Below are 11601 nucleotides of genomic sequence, written 5' to 3'. Positions count from 1 at the left end.
CACTGAACAACACAGGAGAAAAACAGAGCCTCGTCAGTGCTCTTCCCCTTCCGTGTGGGGTACCACATAGCCCAGACGTGCCTCTCCAGGAACCAGGAAGCATTAGCAAAGGTACCGGCACGGATTAGCAAATCAGCCAGTCTCGAGGCAAAGAGGAGAATCTGTAAGGACGAAAGAGCCGCTTGGTGAGTTCTGTGGTGCAGACAACAGTTTTGGGGAGGTATTCGGGTTTGCTTTTATTCTAGCCCTCTCTTCCTCCCCCTTCATTCCAAATCCTGAAACAGCACGCTACAGAAGAAAGCTTTTGGCTTCTACTGGACTGCCTGCAATGCCAAGCTTGGCACCCCATGTGCTGGTCTGAGCTCTCGCACACCTGATGTCCACAGAGGAACCAAGGGGGTGTCCAGTTCTAGGGGCTTGGACAGACCCGTGCCTTGCACCAGCCTTTGGGTGCTTCGTTTTCACTGCACAGCTGGATTCCCTCAAGTCAAGCAATTTCTGGGCCAGCCTCTGGGAGTCGCTCTGCCGTACCGGTTTGGGGAACACGGGTGGTGTAACCACTGCTGAGCACATCAGGTGTGCGCGTGAGGCCAGAGACACACGTATGAAGTGATCCCTCTGTTGCCAAGAAGGCGGGGAGAAGAAGAGCAGTGACCGCCTTCTAGGGAGTAGGGACAAGCAAGTCAAGGCTGTTGTAGAAATGCTGTATAACGCAATGTTCTCGTTACACTGCTGATCCAGCCTCAACTTGGGCATGCCTGAAACCTAGCTTTGGCCTCAGAGCTGCACAGAGCTGGTTTTATTGACACAGTCCTTGAATGGAACGACCTTCAGGAAGCCAGCAGCAGCCTGTTTGGAACTGGTCCCACACCAACAGGATGGAAGAGGTACCAATTGACATAGGAATTTCTTGCAAAGTATCCCCAGTTCCTTCTGGACTAGTTCTGAGTGAGAGCATCATGCAAAGACCTGATTTGAGACAGCAGCAATGTTCAGCTACATCTCGAATCAAGCTAACGGCCACAACTGACTGTAAGCACTTTGGAGTGAGGTCTGTACCTGAACAGAGTTTAACACACAGAGTTGCATTCTTTGACTTGAGGACATATCTACCACCTGCAGGGACCCACAAGATGGAGGCAGATGCCTTCGCTTGCACAGACTGGGTAAATCTGTACCCTGCAACACAGCGCTGTCCAGGCGTGCTAACCTGGGCCTACAACGCTGGATTCGTGCAACAGAAATCTCTGTGCCATGCTGCTCAGCACACCTGATCGGGGATTAACTTGTGCGGACGTGGCCCAGAGGACTCGGCATTGCACTCTGTAGCTCTGGTGATCGTTCACATAAGACCAGTGGAAACAGTTCTGCTCCTGGGACGTAGCAGGCAAAGTCTGGGGACGTCTCCGTCATCGTGCAGGGAGTTCATAACAGACAAGATATTTTCAGAAGTACGATGGGACTCTTCCTCCGGCACTGTACGGGTCTCAAATAGTAAAATACTAGGGGTGACATTTCAGAGCACCAATATCTTGTCACAACAGACAAGTGAAGGTAGCAAGATTCACAAGCCTTGAGTATTGCTTAGGTATATGCATACGGCTAAACCATACATCTGGTTACATTAATTGGAACCCTAATTCAAACACCTCTGGGGACTCATTAACATTTAACTTGTGTCAGACCACAAAGAGCTGTGATGTTCCCTTTGTGGTGTCAAATTAGGCCCATTAATTAGTCCCTATTAAGACACGGTCCCCGGGTGTCATTAGCACGTTTCTATTGGCGATTTATTCACAGCCAAGTTTCACTCATTTTAATTGCCCAAGTTGTCTTTTTCAGAAACCTAACAGTTGCTTTTGGATAGAAACAGTAGTACAAAACCACAAGTAAATAAAAGAAAAAATATACCAGCTTCAGCACAGAACTCGGAGTGCGATCCAAAGGTCATGGAAGTCAGTGAAGACGCTACAGTTGTCTTCCATGGGCTTTGGACCAGGCTCCTGAAGAGCAGAGTTTTGCTACAGTTTCAGCCCTTTGGAGAGTTTGCTTAGCTATTTCATGTCCATTCTAATTTAACGTACAGAGAGAGCGATTCTCCAGCCCTTTCTTGCATGGAACAGCTTGGTCCCATTAATTGGAATGGTTCTCACGAGCAAGTGCTCTCTCGTACGCAGGCTGCATACCAAAGTCAGCAGTGTCTGAACAACAGTCCAGAAGGAGGGAAGAAATAATTTTTAATAAAGACACTTTTGCCTAAAGCTACAGCCAGTTAGACCACATTGGTGCCAGTATTTCATACTTCGTTATCATCTCTCTCTTTCTTTACCTCTTCTAAAACTGCTTCCCTGTGTTCAATTTCTTGCAAGCGCCTGCAAAAACAAAGGGAGGAACCGTGATCCTGATTTTTCCTTATTACATTTCAGAACATTTTACCCTTCAGAGGTTAAATACCGAGAGCTCTGCCTACTAAGACATCACGGTGGCAACACCCTCCCACATACGGAGGAGAAGGAGGGTTTCTCATGTGTCCCTCTGTCTCAGTAGCACAGCAGCCTCAAAAACAATTGGATCTACAGACAGAGAAGCGAGGTCAGACTCAGCACAACTTTGCTGCCTTCTGCAAAGTAGCAGTTCATTTCACGAAGGCTGAATCTGGTCTGCAGATTGTAAAATGCCGCAGCAGCTTAATTTGCAAAAGTCATGGTGAAGACCAGTCCAACTTGGAAAACGGGCAGCAAATGCAACAAGCACAATTGCACGTCCACAAACACAGGAGAATTATTCTCCCCCCCACAAAAACCCCAAATAAGAGCACAATGATTCAGGAAAAGGCTGGGCCTATTAATCAAGCCTTAATTTAATATCAGCAAAATTACATCGCTCGCTGGCACGCTACTGAATCCATTTCCCTAGGTTTTATGCTTAATGCTCTTTCATGACCCTGAATCTCTCCCAGTCGGCAGACTGAAGATTTCTAAAGACCTCTTCATAAAAATACAACATACGCTTGACGACTGAAAGACAGTGGGAGCGCTTTCTTTACTGAAGGAGTCGCACAACACTAGGCAGCAGCCAAGGAGCTTTTAAAAAGCCAAGATTTTATTCAAAGTTGTTGTTGTTGGAGTTCAGGGTGGTCCCCCTTTACCAAACTTCTGGCATTTTAGTTCCAGTCTAGCGTGCTCACAATATTCTGCAGATCAACACCAACACAGGAATGGCTCTGCAAAGTCACATGGCTGCTTTGGGATCCCATCTCTGAAGGAGACAAGGACCAGCTGCTGGCAGGAAGTAGCATACAGCTGCTAATGACTTTGCTTTATTTTAAGTGCATTTAGCACAAGTTTCAAACTCATTTAGAAGCCCACTTGTCAGTGTCCCCTGAGAAGAGCACACCAGAGCAGAACCGCTAAAGCCACCATGGCTGAGGCTGGAGACCGACCATTTCCATCTGCAGCAGCTCCAGACCTCTCAGAAGCGTAGGCAACATCAGGCTCCATCACCTCAAGGATGGGGCCAGACCACATTTACACAGCAGCAAGGAACACAGCAAGGGGTAAAGGAACAGCACGATGGAAAGTCAGAGGGACTGGAAGGAGCGAGGGCAAGATCTGCTGCTGGGAAGGACCATCCATCCGTCTCCTGGCCAAGCAGCGCTGCCCTACAGCCACTTCCATCTCTGCCTTAGCATCAGGCTCGGCTCTCCACGAGTTTGGAATTAGCAAATGAGGCCATAGGGCAACTTCTGCTCTTGGCAGCTACCTTGCCTATGAATCAAGCTGAGCTGGGTTTTGCTGCAAGCTGAAAGCCTCCCTCTCAGAGCTGAAATTTGGCGCTCGTTCATGAATTTTAGCGTGAAGCCCACATACACATATAAAATTAGGTATCTATTTCACCAAAGTCAAACCAAGCCTGAGGTAGCTTGGATAATTTGGGGTAAAGCTTTTTAAAATAATGATTGTTACTTTTTTACTCACTTGCCATCTCACACCTTATCTTGTTCTTCAAGCAGTTATGATCATCCTCTAGAATATTAGCCTGGCTTGTTTACCCAAGGTTGCTTCCAAGTTTCACGTCGAGCAAGAGCAATGTTGCCGAGGGCTTGAGCCAAACCTAGTGAAATCCAAAAAAAACAAACCCCTGCATCAGTTTTAATGGGCTTTGCAACAGGTCCCAGCTATTTCAAGAGTAAAAGTGCTCCATTCCTACAGTCACAGCATTGGCAGAAGGAGGACAGCACGTCGGCCAAATGGCAGGGAGATGTAGGGACCTAGCCCAGGGTACGACCAGTGGATCTCAGCAGGAATGCCGAATTCCAGTAGTTAAAACTGCGCTACTGCTCCAGCGTACGGCCTGTCAGCAGAGGAATTATCACTGTCGTGACACTGGAGCTATTATCTCAACGAGATTTTAAAGAGTGGAGTAGGTGACATGGTACAGGCTCAGTCACTAGGCACAGAGCCTTTCCTATTTCCCTCAAGCCTGTTGTAGAACAAACGCATTTAATTTCCACATTTCTTTACTGGAAAAAAAAAGAAGCCTTTTAAGTCCAAGAATCAAGTCTTTGGTGACCATATCATAGGTTAGCAGAGGGGAAAGACCTTCTTAATCCTTCGTCCCTGTTGTCCCCCTGAAGCTGTAGTAGAAGCCCTTCCTTCATTAGACAGTAGGCATCTACACGGGACACAGCCATTACTAATGTCCCAGACCCGAGAAAAGCTCCAAGCAGGTTTTGCATCTTATTAGAAAGCAAAAAAACACGGAAGCACAAACTCAGAGGAGGCTGAGCATCCCCCTCAACTACTCTGCTCCCCAGAGAAACCGACCACTCGTGTGCACGGCAAACGCAGGCAGAGTTCACCTCTCGCTGTACTCAAGTAACTCATGCGTCATCCCAGCCATCACAGCGCGACTCTACATGCGTGAAACCAGTCTTACAGTGTCCACATTCTCACAAATGGGAAAATCTCATCTTTCTCCCAGGCTTGGCCTTTAATCTGGGTGACCACCTTTCACCCACTCTTCTTCAGAAAAAGCACTCGTTTATTCATCTGCCGGGTAACGTTGCCTAACGGTATCCATCCTGCATAGGTACGCGTAATCAAAGGCATCTAATCCTCCAACGCATCGCTGGGCAGCACAGCCAACGTCTGTCATGCTCTTTGTCTCAGCCCAGCAGAGGACCCAGTCCACGGCATTTTCCTTGGTTTCCTCTAGCAGGGTTGTTTGTGTTGAACTTCTGGGTGTCTTGATGCATTGGAAATGCACTTTAAGTCAAGCCCTGCACAGCATGATGACTGATGGAGTGATGCGAGTGAGTCATGGCAATTCTTTCAAGTGCCCCGGGATGCGTAGCACTCGGTACGCATAAATCACTCCTAAGAGCAACTGGAGTAAAGCCTGTGACTGGCAGCGCAGGATCCTGAAATGCATCTGAGGTGCTCGGGAAGGCTTTGCAGTGACACAGCTCTCCCTGCACCAAAACACACACAGCGAAGCTCTGTAAGCCTGGTCATCCATTCCCCTCGATAGCTTTAAAACAGGCCAAGACAAATGATATACTTTGCACTCAGTCTGTGCTGATGCAGAAAGAACCGCTTTCTGCAATTCTTTTCTTTATTACGATGGAAGTATCACCCCAAATATTTATGGTCATTCTTTTTCTGTTTGGGAGCGTGGAAGTCTCCTGGCGGCATATTTATTTTTCCTAATACCACTGAATATATATGGAAAACCAACGGAAATAACCAGATGTCAGAAGGTGATGGGAAGTGTCAGAAGGAGGATCGCTCCTTGGGCTACCAAGGAGAGCTGAGTGGGTCAGAGAGCCGAGGCTGCCATTTCCTAGCTTCAAGATGCCAATTTCTAACCTAGCCCAAATGAAGAATGAGCCTTCAGTAACCGTCCATGAGAAATGAGCTGGCAACGCCTGCTAGCTAATAGCGGGGAGGTGTCTACAGCACCAAGCACACGACAGCTTACATTGATTTGTAACCTCTCTATCTTCCAGCAGGCAAAAACGGGTCTGCCGCAAAAACACCGCACTCACGAGCACATCTGTTTTTCTCCGTGCTCTGCTACCTTGCTTCCAGCCTGATTAATGAACCCAGCGGTTCTGGTGTGCCAGGACATTTCCCAAGAAATTGCTACTGCAAGGTAAGACAGAGCAACAAAAGCACTAGCTCCCATCCGAAACACTACAGCCTGTCTCATCACTTGCTTGCACCAAGGACTGCAGAGCCCAAAAATGAAAGTGCCGCTTTGGAACCGGACCGATTCCTAAATAGCGCTCAGGTCCGTGCACAGGGGGAGGACAACGACATTATTTTTATCCCTTCCCCACTGGCAGAAGGTTCACGTTTCAGCAGGCATAACTAGTGCAGAGGCTTCAGAGCTGAAAAAAAAACCCAGGGAAACATCAGCAGAGAAGCCCCAACAAGCCAGCAGGGAAACGTACCATGCAGACGTCAGCGGGACACAGGCTGGCCAGAAACAGCACCCTGCCAGGGAGCCACGCAGGGCTGCCACGGCAGCAGGGACGAGCTGCGCATCAAGGGCGGCCCCGTGAAGGCTGTTCCCTCACTGAGGGGTGCGGCCCCAAAGGGCCGAACGTGGGGCGCAGGGCTGCTAAGAGGGTCCGTTGGCAACACTGCAAGGGGCAAGCCCGTACCAGGAGGCCCAGCCAGGAGCAGACGGGGCCAGCCCAGAGCTGTAACGTGGCACCAAGGAGTCCGGCCGAGAGACAGGGCTGGAGACAGGCCCACCAACAACGCAGCGGGGAAACAGGCTGGGGACCTGGGCTGGCCTGAAATAGGCTCCCAAGCACATGGGGTGGGTGGGGGGCCCAGGTGAAGCCAGTCAGAGCCATTAAGAGCCACCAGTGCCCTTGGGGCTTTTTTGGTGTTCCTTCTGACTGCGGTGGGTAACTGGGCCCCAGCGCATGTCTCACCAGTGGGCCATGCAGCAGAAAAGCAGTTGCCCGGCCCTTCAGGCTGACCACCCTCCGACCATAGTGGGGCTGCTTCAAAGGGACCGCCGCTGCCCTAGGAGACAGCTCTTGCTTTGCTCTCCACAGCAAAAAATTGACTCTGCCTGACATTTCAGCTGCTGGAGGAGAGGGAAACATGGGCTGTAAAGGAAACATTGACTGCACACTGAACATACCTCACTGGCCCCTTGGGAGAAGTAACTTTGCCAGTTCACAGCATGTGGGATCAGCAGCCGGCTTAAATCAGGTCCAGTTCAGACTCACCCCTGCCTAACCACATGCTCTCAAAGACTTTTGCTGGCCAGCCTTTTAAACAGGGCTCCCTTTTGTCAGGTTACCTCCATCAGGAGCCTTAATGGGAGGCAGCAGATGATGCCAGTGTCAGTGGCCCAGACCCCAGCTGAGCTCAGTTCCATTTGCAGGTGACCTGCACCTCTGATGGTCGGGCCCAAGGGCCTCGCATTAGACGTCTCCCCTCCCCCAGCAGCCCCACTGCCCTTGACCCCAGCAGCCCTGCAGAGCTGCCAGCGCCGCGGCCCGCAGCCAGCGACGCAGAGGCAGCGCTCACTGCTGGAGCAACGCTGCTCCCTGGTGGGGAAGCGACGCGTGTGCGGGCGGGGGCCCTCGCAGCTCCATCCCGCCTTTTCTGTGGGTTTCTTGGGGTTTGGTTTTGCCTTTTTTTTGTTGGGCCAGAACAGCGTACCTAGACTGGAATAATCCCTTTTTTATGCTTACCAAGTAAAGTAATGCTTGTGTTGAAGAGGCAACCGGACACAGCGTACATACGTGCACAGTCACCTTCCAACCATTGCACGCGCAGCAGGAGAGATCAAAAGCAGTTCTCACCATATCGAAACAGTCGCCCTTTCATACAGCTCCAACGTGCTGCTGGGCTGCCTCCCTTACACATACACACACAGAAAACAAACGGTCCAACCCTCCTTTCTCGCCCCAAGGGCTTTATTCACCTGTTCTCAGTCTTCGTCCCCTCTTGGCTCCCATCACAAGCAGGACCAGGTCTCTAACTTCCTCCCAGCAGGACTTCTGCTCCATCTGGACAGCCTTTGGCCCCACTACCTGTTTGGTTTTCCACATTTTAGCACTTCAGTAGTGTCCTGAGGCAAGGCAGGAGCCCCTAGACCTTTCTCACTCTACTGCCCAGCAGCCCTGAGCATCTACAACGGTCTTCAGTTGGGCCCGCCGCACAGGTGCCCGCCATTGCTTGCTGTCAGTTGTGCAGTTACAGTCAGATCTGGTCGCTGAATAAGAAGCTTCCCTTTCAAGCACCTCAGGCCTTGCATGATTTCTACACGGCCCAGAAAAACTCTTCCGTTTTCCCCTAACTGCTGGTTTCAGGAGATACCCCTGGAGATTTGAGTGTTTCTCATGTTTCCCAGCCATTCCCTGGAGGAGGTGCCACACAGGCCAAGTCCAGGAGAAGGTAAGATTTCCATGTCTTCGTGGCAAGAGCCTTGTGACTCTTGCTCTTACCCTCACCTCGGCTTTCACTGCACAGGAAACCTGGCTGCAGTGAGGGCTTTTGCAGCACAAAGCCCCCACTCCCCCGTATCGGGTTCCCTTTCCCTGGCCAGAAAGCCACTCTGCCACTCTATCCTCCGTCAAGCTGTCGTTCCTTAAATCCCCGGCTCCAGACACCTGAAATGCGTCCCCTGTAGAAAACGGGTCCAGGATTTTGCTGGTCATGGTCGATATGAAAGGAAGAAGTTGCAGAGCCTGCAAATATCCTGAGGTGACTGCTGCTTGAATTGGTTTTTCCACAATGTCTGTCCCACACCCCTTCCCTGGCATCTGCGCCTAACACCCTGCTGCAGGTCTCTGGTCCCCTTTTACGAACTCAGATGGCCACAGCATGCCCCTGATTTTCCCGTTTCCCCTCACAGGCCGTGAACTCAGCCACGTACCTTCGAACCGCTTGATGCTTTCTGGTGTTTGTTTGCCACCTTTCTACCTCCATGTGCTCTCTGCCTGCTCATGTGGTGCTTTTCACCCATGCCACAACACCTTTCTTCCTGGGGCTCCTGAGGAGAGGAGCAAGCAGGCTTTGTTCTCTCCAAGTCTTCACACTGTGCCACCTGCTGACCCAAACTCTCCAGTCTTTGGGGAATGCCTCAAGATCCTCCCCTTTAAAGTGCCTCAGGAAAGGACATCTTTCCAGGCAGTAATGGCACCTCCAGGGCTGGTCACCATGGGTGACTTCATGAAAACCTCTTGGCTCCTACTGCTCAGCTGGTGTTCAACAAGTCATGGTCCCCCTCCGGAGTCTGATGGGTCCCATAACGCCGTGTGGGACCATGCTGGGATCTCTCCTATCTTTGCCACCCCTCCTGCCCAAGACTGCAGCTGCACGCAGTAGGGGAGTTGGGGCCCTGGAGAGGGGACTGCTCCCAGTGCCCGCGGAAAGCCCAGCCCCACCACCTCATCAAGCATCGCCAGGTCCCCGAGACAAGCAAGAGCTGGTGCCTCCCTTGCAGCAGTGACCCCTGCAACTTTATCAGCTGGAGGGTGTGAATGCAAGGAGGAAAACCTCTAATGCTAAATTGAGGACCAAAGTGGTCCCGGGCTGGACATGAGGGAAACACTGAAGTACCTCTAACTTACCTCTACCATTGATCCTTTCCCCAGTCACAGTGGAGAGCAAACAAGCCTTTTGTCCAAATTAAACCTCTTCTTCTGAACAAAAGTTGGTCACAAAATTCACGGGTTTTCTTGGGCAAAACGAGGTTGAATCTGGATTTTTTTGTGACACTCTGTTTTTTCTCAGGCTGGACCTCTGCAGAGCTGTCCGGTCTGTCCAAACCGTTTGGGAGCACTGGCGAGTTTAACGCTTGCCCTTAGAGTCAGAAGAGACTGGCGTGCTCAGACACAGATATCACTAGGAAGTACATCTAGCATGGGGGAAAGTGACGCTCTCAAGCGAGACAGAAAATAGCTGTTTCTTCAGTCACATCTCAGCATGTGAAAAATTCACTCTGAGTCCTTGCAATGCTTGGATTTTTTGCTGAAAGCCACAGAAAAACAGGCAAGCGTGCTGCTGCCAGGGCTTTCTGTACAGGTGCATTGGCGGCTGTTCAACCCAGAAAGTGGGCACTGTTGGAATGAACGCTGTCACGTGAAGAGAAACACAGACACAGGCATCCCCCCCGAGCCGAAAAAGCGTTGACCACAACTCAGCGCCCCCGCACGCCCAGAGCCGCGGGTCAGCTCGCACGGTTTGCTGTGCCTGCTGCTCCGACCCCGACGGAGCTGTGAACGTAATGGGAGAATTCACAGGAGGATCCATGCTGTTGCATTTGAGCAGGGGATGAAATCAGATATTATTTGTTTTTCCTACTTAAAAAATAAATAAATCTCATTTCCAAGCTATTACTGGAAACAGTTACAAGTTCTGAGGCTTTTAAAGAGAAAAAAACACAGAACAAAGAGGTGTTTTGCTAACATGAGTAATGTTTTTCGGCATTTGTAATGAAGTTAAGCAACTGATTGTCTCTGCATCCAGAAAACAGTAATTTCCACTGAAGAAGTGCAGGGAGCAGCATTTCAACAAACAACAATTCATCAACATCACTACCACGCTCTTGCTTTTCTGGTCACCTCTGAAGCCCCCTCCTTCGCCTTCCTTTATCGCACACCTAAGAGGTGCTAAATCCTTATTCTCCAGCTGATGTAAAACACATTGGGGCTGCATTTCTCTTTCTTACTTGTACCACAGGCAAAATTTGCTGTGGTTTGGCTTTTTAGTATGTGCATCATGTAGTTGAGAAGCAATTCTTGTTTTTTCAGAAGGCCTGAAGTTTAAAACATTAAATTGCAGTTATTGTCATTGGAATCAGTTGGTGCCTGTGCAGTTGCTTGATTGAATATGGGCTTCTATGGGTGATCCTAACTCCACTGGTCAAAAGTAGTGTAGGTATTGGTTCTTGAGTTATAGCTCAATCCCATGTCCTGGAGAAGATCACCTAAAAGCAGAGTCCTAGGTGATCTGTGATACGACATTGAACTGATCTGTAACTACAATGCTTTTGGAATTACTGGTGTCTTCAAGGCATATCTGTGTGTTCAGTAATAAAATAATTTGAGGAAATAATGTACAAACAGTTCAGATAGGTGCACTGGTATGAAAAAAAAAACCCTGTCCATGGTGTTCTCGTCTAAGGTACCACTGCTGTCTTCCTGATCCAGTCTGTTCTCTTCAGGAGCCTGAGAGGTGTCAGGGTCAGGGCTCAGGGGTTATGGTCATGGTCAGGGTTACAGTCAGGTGTCATGGGACAGAGGCCATGGATTGAGGTAACAAGTCAGATGTTGGGGTCAGGGTCAAAGGTCAAAGGTTGGGGGCCAAAACTCAGGGGTGGTGGTCAAAGGTCAGGGGTCCAAAGGTCAGGTGTCAGAGTCAGATTCAGGACCAGGGGCCACAGGTCACAGATCAGGGCTTAAAGGTCACGGGTCAAGGGTTAAGAGTCAGGAGTCAGCAGTCACAGGTTGGTGTCAGGGGTCAGGTATGGGGTCAACGTCATGTATGGGGTGTGAGGAGTCATGGGGTGGTGTCAAAGGTCAGGGTTCAGGGTCAAAAGTCACAGGTCAGAGATCAGGTGTTG

General features: G+C 50.0%; 1 long non-coding RNA gene across 1 annotated transcript; it reads right to left on the bottom strand.

Moving 5' to 3' along the window:
- Positions 1–2301: 2301 nt before the first annotated feature.
- On the bottom strand, positions 2302–6758 carry LOC148054667 (uncharacterized). Its single transcript, XR_015706998.1, has 3 exons — positions 6458–6758; positions 3978–4113; positions 2302–2372 (listed from the first exon to the last, which is right to left on the bottom strand). It is a non-coding gene; the product is annotated as an uncharacterized LOC148054667 (long non-coding RNA).
- Positions 6759–11601: the final 4843 nt, after the last annotated feature.

The sequence above is a fragment of the Nipponia nippon genome, unplaced genomic scaffold (genome assembly GCF_047370975.1).
Source record: "Nipponia nippon isolate SJK-2023a ecotype South Korea unplaced genomic scaffold, ASM4737097v1 scaffold_3, whole genome shotgun sequence".
In the NCBI taxonomy this organism is placed as follows: Eukaryota; Metazoa; Chordata; class Aves; order Pelecaniformes; family Threskiornithidae; genus Nipponia; species Nipponia nippon.
The sequence above is the reverse complement of the archived record's forward strand: the minus strand, read 5'-3'. Positions and strand labels throughout refer to the sequence as shown.